The sequence below is a fragment of the Dermochelys coriacea genome, chromosome 3, assembly GCF_009764565.3.
Source record: "Dermochelys coriacea isolate rDerCor1 chromosome 3, rDerCor1.pri.v4, whole genome shotgun sequence".
Lineage (NCBI taxonomy): Eukaryota > Metazoa > Chordata > Testudines > Dermochelyidae > Dermochelys > Dermochelys coriacea.
In genome coordinates, this window is record NC_050070.1 from 201,920,490 (window position 1) to 201,930,257 (window position 9,768).

Genomic DNA, 9,768 nt, shown 5'->3' on the forward strand with positions numbered 1-9,768 from the left:
TCTCAGTACATACTTTGAAATGTAGGCCAGCAGCAATTGTAACGTGGCATGTTCTGATCTTTCCATTACCCCTACCTTCTATACACTACTGACAGTGAAAGAGAAGGATTAAGCAGAATTATTTTTCCCTTTTAATGTTTAATGGGACCACTACATGACATTTATCATACAGGACTCACAGCCCTGCACAGAGTCACATTGAACAGAACACCATTAAGGTGTATATATGCCTTTCTGTACCCTAATATAATGGGCAGTACACATATGACCATATTAGGCATTTTCATACAAAGAACCTTTAATACTGGTGAACATTTTCAAATGTAACAGACAAATTCATGCAGCTTTCACTTTGTTTAAAATTATCTTTACTAATTCTAAAGCTATTTGAGCTTGTCGGGCTTCCTCCCTTCTGGCCCCTCTTTCCCTCTTATCAGATCACACAGTGGTGAATTTATAATCATTTTCATGCCAGCAGAATATTAGAGCACAGAATTATTACTTCACTGTAGGATCCCGGAGGAGCTGGTGAAAGGAAGTTTTATTCAAACAAATATTTTCAACAATGGCAAAGGGAACGCAGTATAATTTAGTTTAATATACGTGTGTTGTTTCCATCCCAACCCCCCACTCAACCACACCCCTGACAACAAAGGATTGATTTCATACGAGTCTGACTCTAAGTGACGTTACTTTATAATGTGCATTGCAAGACATAGCTGCCAGAAGTTTTTATTGAAATGGATTCGACACAAAGTTGAAATTAAATAACTGGGTTAAACCAAACTAATTTTCTTTTTTTCCCCATACACAGTTTAAGAGAACATGTCTTTTTTCACCCAGAATGTATATCCAGTTCCAATTTTGCTCTGGTCAGCAGTCTGACATGCAAAAAAGCAATTCTTACCATGAATAAACCATGCAAATGTATTCCAGAATAATTTTATCATATTACAATTGCTATTTCTGAGCCTGACAGTCATCAACTAGCTAAAAGTGCCATTACTGTGAACTAGCAATATGGATAGTTCAAGGTAAGTAATAAACAATGTTCCTATATTATTGCTGGGTTAAATTCACAGAAAGAATCTTAAAGTATATTAAATATTTAAATATTAAACTGTAAGCACAACACCTTTTTAAAAAAAACTCTGAGGCTATTCTATGAAATCTTCAGGTCAGGTCTATCTGGACAGATTTTGTCACTGTCTGCTGATCCCTATAAATGAACAAAGCACGAGCCATCAGTTTAATTTCTTATTTGTTCAGCAAACAGAACAGGGTGTTACACAGCTGTGCAGCACATCCTCACTGTGCAAACACACTGGGCTTGATCCTAAAGACGTCATTCAAACAAAATTATTTTTTAAGTTAGCCTGCTTCAGTCAGTTTCCAGCCAACAGCTAGCCCTGTACCTAGGGATACATTTAAAGGGAGGCCACCAACTTAAAAATAACATTTCTTGCTGAAAATTGTTCACATGTACTATGGAATCCAAAGGCTTGGCAGCTGGTCTGCTCTGACTGCTCCTTATTACTCTTCTGATTGTCTCACTGTTCCCTTTTGCTCCCTTTGTCCACCATGAGTATATACACTTGTTGCCTTATCCTACCCTTAAGACTGTAAGATCTTTGAGGCAAGGAGTACCTATGTGTGTCCACTGCCTAGCAAAATGGGACTTTAATTCTTGACTGGGGCTTCTAGACATTGTAACAATACAAATAAATAATAATGTTTTAAATAGCACAGAACCTTACTGTAGCTGAAAGGGCTTTGAGGGGAAATTTTTTTCCTAGTTTGTTTACTTTATCTAACTGCATTTTGTGCCCATCAGTTGTTCTGTTTCCCCTGTGTAGTTATTTAATCAGTATCCAGCATTTTTGTGGGTCTTTAACACAACAGGGAAGAGAACAACCATTCCTAAAAAGTACAAAAATGTGACTGTAAAGCAACCAAAATTGGCAGGGGGATTCAGTGGCAGGTTCAGTATTGGAGGGTATTTTAAGTCATTGTTCAAACAGACTTGATTTTGAACTGATGTTGTCCCTTTAAGCATGTGCTGCTGATTCTAACTGTCTCATTCCTATTGCCAAACACAGAATGAATGTGCTCCTGAGTTATGTTCCAACTTGAAAGTTTACAAAGGGAATCCTCAGAGCTAGAACTAACACTGTGTGAAGCACTTTTACATTTGTGCCAGAAGCCCAGGGTCACAAAACATTTGACAGCTCCATAAATGCAATATCCCAGACTATATTTCCAAAGCCCAAAGATAATGTAACTCTGCTATTACTGGACCATAAGTCAAACCAAAATTGGGTTGGTTTCCTAATGAAGGAAACCTGTAGGGGCCTTTAGTAGCATGTGAAATGTAAGTTCAACTAGTTTAGGCAATGCCTTGTCCCATAAATTATGCTGCACTCCTGATAGTTTGCCCAGATGTGGTATTGTTCATATCCCTGAGCTTGTACTATTTTAATTTGCATATCATAGTTAAGAAAAAGTTGAATAGGATTCCTTTCACTTTGCTAACATACATGGCCATAAACTCCTGTAACCCATATGGTGCTGAAAAGGAAGTCCCAGACACCTGGAATTTCAAGACACCCAATTGTTCTGTTCATGCTGACAGCTGCTTATCTTTAGAAGTTTCAGCTTGCTGATCAGAACAATACAGGTACTCTTCTCCTTTAACTTGCACAGAATATGTGGTATCTGTCCTAAGCTTCAAAGCAATCTATTTATTACCTCTATTGCAGTAGTATCTAAAGACAAAAAAAAAAAAAAAAAAAGAGCGAGGGCCCCATTGTCTAGGTGATGTATAATAAATAACACAAAGATAGTACTTGCCCCAGAGATCTTACAGTTCAGAATATGGAATGAGAATCCCCAAGGATGATTCCAACCTACACAGCATTCCTAAATTCTGATGTTTACATTGTGCCTGTACTTTAGCAAATATTTGTAGCGCTATCCTGCAAGTATGTGCATCCATTTCCTTGGTCAGTTCACCTTTAAGAAGACTGCTGAGCATCACATCATATATAGCACAAACAGCCTTCACTTCCACCACTGTCAAGACAGATGGATCGGAGAAGCGTTGGGACATTAATATAAAGAGACTATCTTTTTGGCTAGAACGTGGCTTTTTTTGAAACGGTGTTTAACCTAAGCCAGCTGTAGCCAAAGGTGCAAATCCCTATTTGGAACATAAAGGAATCAGCCAAGATGAGCAGCAATTTCTGCAATGTGCAGTAGATCTGAGAAAAGAACTGGATGCTACAATTGTTAAAACACTATCGAACAGGATATAAAACTGTTGTTATTTAGCTGGGTTCCTAAACTGAAAGTGCCACAAATCATTACATTCTCTAAGCAAGATAGCTACTACCACAATCAGTACGATGAACTATAGTTACTTTGAGCTATATTTTGCCCTATAGACCTCTGAAATTTGAACTAAGTTACGGATTTTCAAGAAATGACATCAGCCTCGGTACTTAAAGTTAGGATTGATAAATCTAGTATCTTCTTCCCATCCTTAAAAAATAAAATGCTTCTCTAGATGCACAACCTGTGCATCTGTGATAGCCATTCACATAATCTGGGATATCGTTTGGTTGAAAATGGTTGCTTTTAGCAAATACGCAGGTTACCTCTTTGTTACTGCCAGAAATAGGTGGATCTTGATCTAACTGAGTAAATATAAGTTACATATGACTTTAGCGGGAATAATGTGAGATACAGAGCCAATATGAAGCTGTCAAAAACACAGTACACTGCTTTCAGCCAGACACAAGTTCTGAAGGCAAAATGAAGCATTTCCTCTGAACAGCCTAGAGAATTCTCTCATCAGGTCTCACAAGCTCAGAAAGGTTTGCCTTGGTCAACTCTTGAGCGTGGAGCCCCCACAGGGAAACAAAAGATGCTAATGATTTCTTCAATAGATGGTACTTTCCTTCTGAGCCATTCCTGAACCAATGCCCAGCTAGGGTGTTAGTGTCATTGTGTTGTTCGGAGGCACTGCCTTTCAGAGGAGGTGCAAGAAAAACGTCCTCGCCTCTTGTCCTCATTAAATATCGCATGGCACTTTTTGCTAGAGTTGGTTTTCCTTCCTCATGTCTAATCTTGAGGTAGGTAATTAAGTATCCTCTACTTTTTCTATTGAATACAGTTCCCTTTTTTCACTCTCTGTCCGACATTCTTCTGCAGCGCTGCTGTGCATCATTAATCAGCTGCTAAAGTATTAGCAGCACTTATTATACAGATATAAAATAGTACATACATACAGTAGCCTCATTCACATGAGGCTGTCAAAGCAATTTACAGATAAGCATTAACCAAGCCTCACCAAAATCTGAAGAGGAAAGTGTCGTTATACTCATTTTACAGATGGGAAGCCTGAGGCATAGTGAGACTTAGTGATTTGTCCAAATTCACACAGGACCATAGTGTGGCCTGGCTAGCAGAGCAACATAAAGAGAGGTAGCAGCAGCAAAGTAGAGAAAGGCTCCACAGAGCCACCTCACCCTGGCACAACTGAGCAAGAGTGGTATGGGGCAGGAAATGGATGGAAACTTGGCTCTACTTCCAACATGCCAGGAGGCATTGCTTCACTGGCACATTGGGCAGCATATACTGCCCTGGGTATAAACATGGGTGCAGCATACACTGCCCTGGGTATAAACATGCTCCCTCCCAGAGCAGCAGATGAACCAGATCACAATGTCCTTCTGCAGATACTCCACGTACTGTGCCATACTATGCAGCCCATTACTCCGGGCTGATTGTTATCTCACAATCTAGTCCAGAATGAGTTAGTAGAAGAGTCCGGAATAGAAAACAAGCCCGAAGTTAGAAATCCAAAAAACAAAAATAAAAATCCAGAGGCAGCCAAAATTCATGTGCACGTTTGAAAGCTTGGGGCTAAATGATGTTTGACAGAAGTGCAGATTCAAGAAATCCAACCCCCAGCGTGATACCAACAAACATAAATCAAAGGGCAGAATCTCATAGAAGTTCCATTCTTCTTAGAGCAGGCATGCCATGGTGTAAAGTTGTTCATGTCAGGGCCAAATTATGCCCTCAGCATTGGGCTACATACTAGAGCACCGGCTGAGGTTATGTGGGTATAACAGAATGTAGAATACGCTAATTGATATTGTTGATGATATAGAGCCAAATTTTACCATTAAAACAGCGCTTTATTCATGAAAAAAGTGCTACATATCAATTGGACTTTTAGGTTGCTCAGTTCAGCAAAATATGTACTGCCTCCTATACAACAAACTTGATTTAAGTCCTACAATATAAAAAAGCAGTGATTGTATAGGGGCTGGGAGATTTGATCCACCTTCCAGTTGCCTTTAAGGAATGATTCATTTAAATGATTTTTTAAAATATTAAATTGACAATTGATTTCCTTTCTTTAACATTTGTAATGCACTTCTTAAAAACCAAAGAATCAATTATCTTCACTCCAGCTGCTTGACAGGTTTTGCAAACATCTGGGGGGAAAAAAAAACACTAAGCAGGTACATTAGCCATTGGTATTCCAGTTTTATGGATTACAAAAGTTACACAGTTTTAAAATAGAAATTACCACCATGTAAACTCTTCCTTTTCTTAAATGAAAAATATGTTAAAAGTTTTGTGAATCCTGCTATTATTATGCTTTGCCTAACACACACCAAAGGCCTACACCGGTTAGCAAAAACAGATCTCTCATATTCAGATAATTTTCTCCCCTTCCTACATTAAGAAATCGTTTCTTCAGCTTTTCATCAGAAACTGTGTGCGCCAATCCCTTTGTTGCCCCCAATTACTTGTTTAAAATATTTGAATTCCTCATGAAGGTTATCTATGGTATTTAAATTGCTGCTAAAAGAAAGAAGTTATCTTTTTTAAACATCAAACTTTAATAAGAAAATGGAAATAGAAAATAACCCAAAAACTGAGGCTAAAGAAATGCCAAGGTAATTTTGCATGAATCAAAATCTTTATTACATTTTGTTCTATTAAAATGATTTTTGCAAAGAAAACAACCACATTTTGAAGAACAGAGTATTAATGAAAGTTTCTCTGCAAGTACATATAGAATATTCCCAAACTAAATTAAAATGGGAGTCAGCCAACATTTAAACCAGCAATATCATCCCCTGTGTACCTGACATTGCTGCCTTTGAATATGAAAAACAAATTTTCCAGGTTTCCGTTGCCTGTCCCTACAATACATAGTACTAGAGTCACTGAAGATTAGTCACTAAAATGAATCATTTCAAAACTATTAATTTAAAGCTACCAGAGTTTTCTCATGATTTTAGTAAACCAGACAAGCCCACCGATGATTTCCATTTACAAGACATCCCAAAAATGAAATAATTTTGTAATTTTCGTAATATTCAGTGCTTTATTATGGGTAGAGGTAGGCTGATTGGGAACAGAAATGAAAATTTAATGGGACTCTAAGATTTCAGGGAACCCCTGGCTACTCACTAGGAAAAGCACAACTAAAGCAAAAAAAAAAAAGCACAAAACAGTATGCATCATTCCTGCCAGTAACAAGGTTTTACCTGTTATTAACTTAATCTAATTCATATAAAGTCAAAACTACTCACACACATTTTCTCAAAACATGTGTTTCAAAATACAGCAAGAATTGCCATTTTAAAAAAAATACACATGCTTACATGGCAAAGAGCCATTGCAAATATCAACTTTTATTTTGCTTTGTAGATTCCCACATTTATAAATGAAGCCCTGCTCTTACACAACCAACTGTTGTTTCCTGTAGTAGGAATGCTGGCAGGCACCTACCATAGAAAAAACTGTCACGACAAAGATCTGAAATCACCATTTACCAGAAAAAGCAGAAAAAAAAAAAAATCCAATCAAGCTCTGAAATCACCACTTATCTCTGAAAGGCAGGGGGAAAAAAAATCCACGACTGAGTAAACCAACCTGGTGGAATGTCAGCATTGTCAGTTAAACTCATATTCTGAAGCCGCAGGCCAGGGGAAGGCTAGGCATATGAAATGCAGAAGCATCAGTGAAATGGAAATCAGTTGTCTTAACGTGTACACTGCAATAAAAAAAAACCCTGGTACCAAGTCTCAGAGCCCAAGTCAGCTGACTTGGGCTCGGGCTACGGGTCTAAAAATTGCAGTGTAGACATTTGGGCTCGGGCTGGAGCTCTGACTCTCAGACCCTTCACCTCCCCATGCCACAGCTCTTATCACTGGATAGACTAAAGATTCTCAGCAGCAAGATATAGGACTTCCAAACCTATCTAGGCTCCAGAAAGTTACTTTTGGGGGCTTCAATTCCTTAATACAGGCTTCTTCTAAATGAACTTACCGCTTATACAAGATGCCAGACTACCAGCAATGCAAACTTAGATCTTCTGCTTTAGCTGTATAGTGCATGCAATATGGGCAGCACAATGTAAGTTTCCCAAAGTTCAGAGACAGGAGGAAATGGTAGCAGAGATACCTTTAGAGGCAAGAATGATCTGCAGGTCTCTGTCACTCTTTCTGTGCCACTGCTGAAAACGGTTTGATCTCATCTACACAAGCAGCTAAACTATTTTCAATCCTAGATCAGGAAGGTCAGGGACGGTCTCTTATTTGATGTAATGGAGCCAAAAGCTCTGGCAGCAGTAGAGAAATATGGGATGCTAACCCACAGCACATCTATACAACAACTTGTGCCCATACACAGAAATTCCCCGTGCTGCACCACCACTTGAATCAGACTGGTTTCAAAGTTAACCACCATGTGCTTCTTCTCTTTGCCAGTCTCCACCAGTGCAATGCCAGCGTGGAGGCAGATAGTTTCCATAATCTCCTCCCTTTGCCTGGCTAGGTTATCAGCCCACATTCCACTGTAGGGGTCTGCTCTTAGCCAGAAGCCATTTATGCGTACAGCAATCCTCGCACCAACCATGGCGCTTAGTTGCATGCTGTTTGCACAGTAAATAACTTCTTCTACTCTTTGCAAATTAATTTGATTCTATCACCAGCATGTTTCAGAGGAAGCCATTTTACGAGCACATTGCCAGCTCACCCTAGGCAGATGTGCAGGCTCTGGTATCTGTATGGGGATAGAAGGGTTCCAGGACCAGCTGAATTCAGTCACATGCAAAACTCCAGCGTATGACCAGGTGGCAAAGAGACCAACTGACGGTGGCGCAATGACAGGCAGTATCCAGGGCCAAGAGAGAGTAAAGGGGGCTAGAATTCCTGTGTGTAAGGGCCCAGGACAACAGCAATCAGTCCAGCTCAGAAAATTTGCCCCTTTTAGGATGAACCAGAACCCTCAAGACTCACCCCTCTTCCCTGCCTGAGACACATGCAGACAACATAGCAGTGCCATGCCTTGCACTAGTGAGAGACAGGGAGGATGCAGCAGAGAAAACCAGTGGTATGAGGAGCTGGACTCACGAGATGCCAGACATATCGCCAGCTTCCCTGGATCTGCAGACAGAAGCTGAGCTCAGCTGGAGGTGGAGAAAGCAGGAGATGAGTGACCCCTCTATAGCAAGAACGCTGGGTTTTTATTGTACGATGCATTGGCAGAGGCTGATTTTGAAGCTGTGGGAAGAGCTTCCTGGGTTCTAATAGCCACCAGGATGAGTGGGAAAATGTCCACCTCTGCCCCAGCTCTTCCACCTGGCCACCATAAAAAACATCTGCCATGGCTCCTCGCTAGCCTGCCCTCTTTGGATCCCTATTATTCTTCAGCATCACATTCCCCTCCCCACCAAAAGAGTACCCATAATTTTCATCTTCAGGGCGGAAGTGCACCAGTCAACAGGGCTGACCACACCATATGAACAGACTCAAAATAGCAGACATGCTTGGGGGGTGGATGGGGGCAAAGATTTCCAAGGGTTACACGGCACCTGCAACGAATACACATATGGGAGATCTTTCCTGCAAGAAATTGCATACTGAGCGCCAAGGCCAAAGTATTTACATTAGCTTGCATCTATAAGCTCATATGCCAAGCTGCAGCACCTAATTTGCAGGCTGCTCCGATATACCGGCTATCAAATTTCATCCTTTCTGTCCTGTCATTTAATGCATGAAAAACATTCCTAGGCATACTTTCCTAGCCAAGTGATGCACAAGTAACACAGGCCATGAAATAGTGTAATTTTTTCAGCCTGACTGTTTCTTGCTGCTCTCAGACAGTTCTCTACATCCATCAGAGAGGCCACTTAATCTTAGCCCTCAGCACCAATCCTCTAGAGTTCTCCCATCCATCAGTCCTCCTACTGCCTTGCAACCAACTTTTGGGGCAACATACATTTCCTTCCACCATCAGAGAGGATCACACAGCCTCTCCATTCATGGATCTGATCCCCTGCTATCCTTTGTGCAAAAACAGCCCTACTGCAAGTTTCTGTCTTTTCCCCCATACTCTCTCAAAAGAGCTTTTCCTTCCTGGATGGGACTCTCCATAGAGTTATTTTTAAGGGTCTCGTTTTAGTGATTACCTCATGGTCCCTCTTCCTTCCTCCCATTATGGCATTAATTTTTACAAGTATTGTGAGTAAATTGTAATATGTCCTCACCATCTCTGGTCTAAGAGGAAAAAATGACTTGCAAGTCGGTACTGGAATTCTAAACTGGAACAAAAGTTGTTACTTTTATTGTACTTCATGTATTTCAAGGGATGGACAGGCTATTGCTATGGTTAGAAACTCTTTCATTTCTTGTTTTTCACTTTGGTGGCCACTGCAGCATACAGATGTCCTAAAGTGGA

General features: G+C 40.2%; 1 protein-coding gene across 1 annotated transcript in view; it reads right to left on the reverse strand.

The window, feature by feature from the left end:
• The window catches only part of PLCB4 (phospholipase C beta 4), a 314,466-nt gene extending 307,419 nt beyond the window's left edge, over positions 1-7,047 (reverse strand). The window contains 1 exon segment of the mRNA XM_043512117.1: positions 6,961-7,047. The gene's annotated coding sequence lies outside the window, so the exon portion shown is untranslated.
• Between the last annotated feature and the right edge of the window lie 2,721 nt (positions 7,048-9,768).